Here is a 6872-nt window from a genome sequence, read left to right on the forward strand (position 1 = left end):
GTATGGAAGTCTGCTTATGTCCTGCCTCTACTGAAAGGAGGGGAGGCAACTATTTTAAATAACTATAGGCCAATCTCTAAATTGTCAGTTTTGGCTAAGGTGCTCGAACGACTTGTGAGTGAACAAGTAAAGGAGTTTTTATGTATAAATGATATCCTGTCTAAACATCAGTCAGGCTTCAGGAAGAAACATAGCACCATCACTGCAACAATGAAAGTGGTAAATGATATTACTAGTATGCTAGATAATAAACAGAGTTGTGCAGCTCTGTTTATTGACCTTTCCAAAGCGTTTGACACCGTTGATCATCACGTCTTAAAACAGAGGCTACTCAGTACTGGCATATCCAGCCATGCAGTGTGGTTTGTGAACTACCTCTCTGAAAGGTCCCAATGTGTTCACTTTGATGGGCTGTCTTCTGAGTGGTTAAACATTGCTAATGGTGTTCCTCAAGGTTCTGTTTTAGGTCCACTTTTATTCTCCATATATATCAACAGTTTAGGTGAAAATGTGGATGAAGCTACTTTACATTTTTATGCGGACGATACCGTGATGTATTGTGCAGGTCCCTCCATTCAGGAGGCGGTTGTTAAATTACAGGCTGTTTTTAACATTATTCAGACTCAGCTCTCTGAACTAAAGCTTCTTTTAAATGTGGATAAAACCAAGATAATGCTCTTTTCAAAAGCTAAAAAGACACCAGAGCCTGTTTTAGATATTGTATCAACGCAAGGAACAAAACTTGAAGTTGTTGCCTGTTACAAATACCTTGGTATCTTGCTTGATGACTGTCTCTCTTTTAAACTTCATGTCAATAACCTGCTTAAAAAACTGAGGGTTAGGCTAGGTTTCTTTTTCAGGAATAAGTCCTGTTTCTCACTTGAGGCCAGGAAAAGGCTAGTCACTGTGACCTTTTTACCTGTGCTGGACTATGGTGATCTGCTGTATATGAATGCACCTGCCAACTACCTGAGCAAACTAGATGCTGCGTATCATAGTGCTCTGAGATTTGTCACAAACTGTAAAGCACTTACTCATCACTGTACATTGTATACCAAGGCAGGTTTACCATCACTCACTGTACGGAGGCTCAGTCACTGGTACACTTTTATCTATAAAGCTATGTTGGGCAAACTCCCGTATTATATCTGTTCATTGATAAAGCAGAAAGTTGCAAGCAGCTATTGTCTGCGATCACAGGATATAGTCTTGTTAGATGTGCCAAGAGTAAGGACTGTCTTAGGTAAGACAGCTTTTATGTGCGCAGCTCCACTTGCTTGGAACAGTCTACAGGCAAAATTGAAATTGAGCATTTTTATTTCTCTGAATGTATTTAAGGCATGTCTAAATTAAATGCTTTCTGACACTCTGGGTATTTGTAAATGTTGAATATGTAAATATGATATCCTCTGTTGTTTGTATGTTGTTTTTATGTTTCATGTGGAACTAAATGATGCAGGTCTCCCTTGTAAATGAGATCGATGATCTCAAGGGACCAATCTGTCTAAATAAAGGTTTGAAATGAAATGAAATGAAATGAAATGAAACATGCCGTCAGTTTTAATGCAGTTTTACACTGAAAAACCAGAAATTCTTGTGCACAACCAGCTTTATTCTGAAACTCTTTAATCTCCGGTTGGCAGTTAGCATGTGGTAAATTTACAATTTCCAAAAGAGGTGAATAGAGAACCGCAGTGACGCGTCGTAAAACCCGGAAGTAAACTTCTTCCGGTTCCTTCTTGAAAAACCAATGCAAATTCTCCATAGGATTTTGGAAAATAGCTCGAAATAAGGTCTGTGGTTGACACACATTTAAGAGAGGGATCACGTTTTGTTCAGCCGGATAATCTCCACATGTCAACCCTACTTTTATAATTTCTGAATCATAAATCTAGTCGCCAATAGCGAAATGCTAACGTTATGCTATAAACGAACTACAAGCCAGTACAGCAGCAGGGTCGCACGACTTCAACGTCACGCCAACTTAAGATCGTTTCAACTGACTTGCACTGAAACTGCACTTTGAACACTTTAAATTAAATATATTAACATTTTAAACTGTATACCCGGGTTATCTAGGCCCTTTTTGTTTTGTTTAATGTATAGCACGTTTATCTAGGCCCTTTTTGTTTTGTTTTATGTATACATGTCACACTGTGGGAAACGATATTTCGATATTTCTGGATGTATAACACATGTAGAATTTTTGACAATAAAGCTGAATTTTTTTTTTTTTTTTGACAATAAGCTTGCATATTTTAACAAAGCTTTTCATTTTAGCCACACTTAATTTAACTAGAAGTTATGGCTGTTTCAACCCCCAGTCTGATATCGTTTTACAAAGATGAAAAGAAGAGTGTAGATAGGAGAGAACCACTACAAGTCAGGACACGTAACAGTGCAGCCTAGATGAAGGTGTGCTCACCAGTGTTGTCAGGGCTAGCATGAGGGACAAGGTTTATAGTGTCGGTGAGTAGTGATAGCAAGAGTAACGTTAACCTAGAGTTAATTTATTCAGATACATTCCCATCAACAAATCAATTGTATGTGTCACATGAAATCTTTATTAGGCAAGGCAAGTTTATTTATATAGCACTTTTCAACACAAGGCAATTCAAAGTGCTTTACAAAAAATGAAAGACATTAAGAAAATGGCCTTTAAAATCAGTAATTAAAAAGAAAAGCTAATAAAATAAACATTAAAAGAAAAAATACATGGATAAAAGTTACAGTGCAGTCTAAGATATGAATAGTTCAATTAAAAGCAGCGACAAAAAGAAAAGTCTTCAGCCTGGATTTAAAAGTAGTAAGAGTTTCAGCGGACCTGCAGGTTTCTGGGAGTTTGTTCCAGATATTTGGAGCATAATAACTGTACGCTGCTTTACCATGTTTAATTCTGACTCTGGGGACAGAAAGCTGACCAGTCCCTGAAGACCTGAGAGATCTGGATGGTTCATCATTTAGCAGGAGGTCAGAAATGCATTTTCGTCCTAGACCATTCAGTGCTTTATAAACAGCAGCAGTATTTTTGAAATCTATTCTTTGACACACAGGAAGCCAGTGTAAAGATTTCAAAACAGGAGTGACAGGATCCACTTTCTTAGTGTTGGTAAGGACTCGAGCAGCGGTGTTCTGAATCAGCTGCAGCTTTCTAATAGATTCTTTAGTGAGACCTGTGAAGACAGTAGTCCAGTCTACTGAAGATAAAAGCATGGACATGTTTTTCCAAATCCTGCTGTGACATTAGTCTTTTAATCCTAGATATGTTCTTTAGGTGATAGTAAGCTGATTTAGTAACTGTTTTAATGTGACTGTTGAAACCAATAACTAATTTAACCCGCTGACAAGAGAGCCCACCTCCGAAGATCGTGACTGGCTGAGGGACAGACTCGGGGGCAGGTTTTCAGGAATTTCTTGGCTTCTCTCCCCCGAGCCAGAAGAGGAACACTACAGCTTGGAAACACTTACTGTTCCTGAAATTATCCGATCTGTTGGGCATCAGGGACCTGAGGCAATTGTGGCAAGCATGGCATTGTCTGAAGAGCAACAGAGGGCAATTCAGGTGGCTCCCACTGGTCAGCGAACCAACCCAAACTGGCATTTGTTCAGGAAAGGAAGGTTGACTGCCAGCAACTTTGGAGCTTTCCTGAGGTCAAAGCGTTTGACTGCTTCCCTTATTGCCAGGGTGCTAGGGCAACAACAGGCCCTTGATGGTGTTTTGTCTGTACAGTGGGGAACTATGAATGAATGTGAGGGCGTCAGGGCATTCACCACTGCAATCCAGATGCAGGTCCATGAGTCAGATTTGTGGCTCTCCCAATCAGGAATGTTGGGGGCATCTCCAGATGGTCTGGTAGGGTCTTCCGCTGTGCTGGAGGTAAAGTGTCCCTACGGAGCCAGGGAAATGACAATTAGTGAAGCATTGCAAATCAAGGGCCTCTGTGTCAGTAAGGAAGGAGAGACATTCAGCCTGCGTGAGGAACATCCTTACTGGCACCAAGTGCAAGGTCAGCTTTACCTCACTGCAAGGAAGAAGAAATAAAAAAATTGTGAATTGTTTTTAATTTACATTTACTCGCCTTTGCAATGTTGTGGTTGTTAGAGTGTTAGGTTTCCTGTCAGCTCGTCTGTTGGGAAGATATAAAATATTAGTTTCATGGAAGTCACACCGTCACATATACTGTAAGAGCATTAAGACATACAGTACATAGGCTAAAACAAAACATCTAAAGATATAACCTTGCACTTTGATAAGTCTCGAGAACATTTTCACCATTTTGACATTTTTATAGATCAAAATTGAACTAAAGAAATAAATGGTAGATTAATCCATATTGAAAATAGGTGTCAGCTGCTACACTAATTATAATAGTTATATTTCTTAATTAATTCAGATTAGATATTACTGTATTGATCCCAATTTGGGAAATGTTTGTGTTGCAGCAGCATAACAAGAAAAAGAAAATATAAGTTATTATATATACTAAAGTATGTGAGGGATGGAATATTAAATTGAATATAAATGTAAAAATGTACATGTGATTTTACGTCCAAGAGAAGCTATGGAGCCGAGAGTTCTCTGCCAGCCAGAGGTTGTTTGTTATTAGTTCAATATGTCAAACTGATTTCCCTGACTACAATCTTTAGTTACATGGTGAAACGTTATGCTGCTTGTACTAATTAGACTTATCATATAAGCCACACAGGTTTTAATAGGATGTATTCATTATCTTTACTTATGTTGCGGTCTTTTCAGCAGCGCCATCTCTAAAACGGCGATACAGTCACTACCCATCATTTACATTTCACCGTGACATGGACAAAAATGTAACGTCAGCTTACCTCATGGCACGAATCCAGACTCTCCTTTGGAAAACATTGGCCGGGAAACGATAGAACAAGCACGTTTCATGCGAAGACCTGTGGCTGCAACCCGAAGCAAAGCAACAAACCATTGCGTAGCTAACTAGTAGCGCTAGCTTTAGCTAACGTTAGCTAACGAAACGAACTGCCTAGTAAAATTGGAAAACACTGGTAATTAATTATTCTATAATTTGTAAAATGACTGTGTTAAAAACGACAATTTCAAAAATACAGATTCTAATGGTCAGATATAGATATACAGATACTAAAGATAGGCAGGTACTTGCTTTCAAGCAGAACACAGGGGAAAACAAACTTAGCGGGAGTGTTTACGTGTTCTGCGTAATGACGTACAACGGCCTCGACAATTTCTGTAGTCCTATTCAACCACTCGGTAACAACCATCGTTTTTCAAACACGTAAACTCTTCAAAAATCCCCAGTGGGGTCACTGCTGATGTATTTAATGTCGTAGAACAAAACGTGATTTATCTCTTAAATTTGTGTCAACCACAGACCTTATTTCGAGCTATTTTCCAAAACCCTATGGAAAAGATGCATTGCTTTTTGAGGAAGGAACCGGAAGTGCTAAAAATGCTAACTTACTTCCGGGTTTTACGACGCGTCACTGCGGTTCTCTATTTAGTAGCGAAATGATATGGAGTGGTGCAAACCGAAGCCTACTGATTTAACACTACAACTATAGATGTCGAGATACTACCATGCTCAATATTAAATGAAGGTACAGTTTATTTGAATACATTATTGTTTACAGACGAGAGTAGCATGTGACAACATCCGGAATGACCGGAAACCAAACGAGCCGAGAAGTATTTTTTAGAGTATTGATTACAGCGTTTAGAATGTGTTATATGAAAAGTGATGAAAGAGAATATGAGGAGAAAAGGCGTGTTAAGCATATATTGAATGTGAAAAGAACCAATCCTCTGTTTAAATGCAACAACGGACATTGGAGACGAGGCGAGCCGGCTGGCGGGGAGGAACCAGCAGAGGATATATAACAGCACCGGACAAGGGATCGGGCTCTTCTCTTCCCTAACGAGGAGCGGATCACAGCTGTTTGTCTGACTGAACAATATCATGCTTCTGACCAACCCGCGCCTTTTTTAATTAAAGTACCCAATTGAACTTTCACAGAGACTCCATTTAGTCTCCTTTTAAAGCTTCTCTCCTGGACGGGAGAATAACGAACACAGTTTACACATGTTAAAAAAAATCAATCAACTCAATCGAAAACATTTTTTAAAATATTCGAAAAACTAAGCATGTATTTGGTTTGTTATTTATTGTTTATAGTTACCTTTAAGATTTGCTGTAGGTATGCCCAGGTTTGAACAGTGGTTCAATTTACCCCCTGACCTGGATCGACTTACCCCTACACTGGGGGTAAATTACATACTTTCTTTTTTTAAAGAAGTAATATTTTCACTACCCTTGATCAAATATTAATTATTATCATTGCCATTGATAGGAGACATCCTGAATTATAGGTATGTGTTTTCATTTTTACTATGTGTCATTTTTCCTTGCTTAGAGGACAGCATAACTAAACAATGGCTCAACTTACCCCACGCTCCCCTACTGTGAATTATAAATATAGGAATAGTGTAATCTTATATCAAAAACTTCATTTAAATAGCCTTTGTTTTCCTAATTTGAAATGAATCTTCAGTATAAGTTCTTAAACATGAGTTAATCTAGCTCTAGGTCTGTGACTAGAGCAATACCTTCTATTGGTTCTTAAATGCACATCAAATCTTTCAGATGTTCTGGTCTTTGTGAAAAGTTGGGACCAAAGTAACATTTGTTAGATACAAATCGTTTTAAAGAAAATATTACAGAATTAGTTTTTGTTGTGATTACCTACTCACGTGTGTTTTATCGATACCACGTGCTGAAGAAACACAGCTGTGACAATTGTCCTAACATATGAAAAACTGGACGAAAGAAAAACCTTGATGAATTGTGCCCACTGATATATCCTAAAAG

General features: G+C 38.4%; 1 long non-coding RNA gene across 1 annotated transcript; it reads right to left on the bottom strand.

The window, feature by feature from the left end:
* Positions 1 to 2552: 2552 nt before the first annotated feature.
* LOC307014012 lies at positions 2553 to 5339 on the bottom strand. Its single transcript, XR_013801130.1, has 3 exons — positions 4843 to 5339; positions 4080 to 4127; positions 2553 to 3888 (listed from the first exon to the last, which is right to left on the bottom strand). It is a non-coding gene; the product is annotated as an uncharacterized lncRNA (long non-coding RNA).
* Positions 5340 to 6872: the final 1533 nt, after the last annotated feature.

The sequence above is a fragment of the Notothenia rossii genome (assembly GCF_949606895.1).
Source record: "Notothenia rossii genome assembly, chromosome: 8".
In the NCBI taxonomy this organism is placed as follows: domain Eukaryota; kingdom Metazoa; phylum Chordata; class Actinopteri; order Perciformes; family Nototheniidae; genus Notothenia; species Notothenia rossii.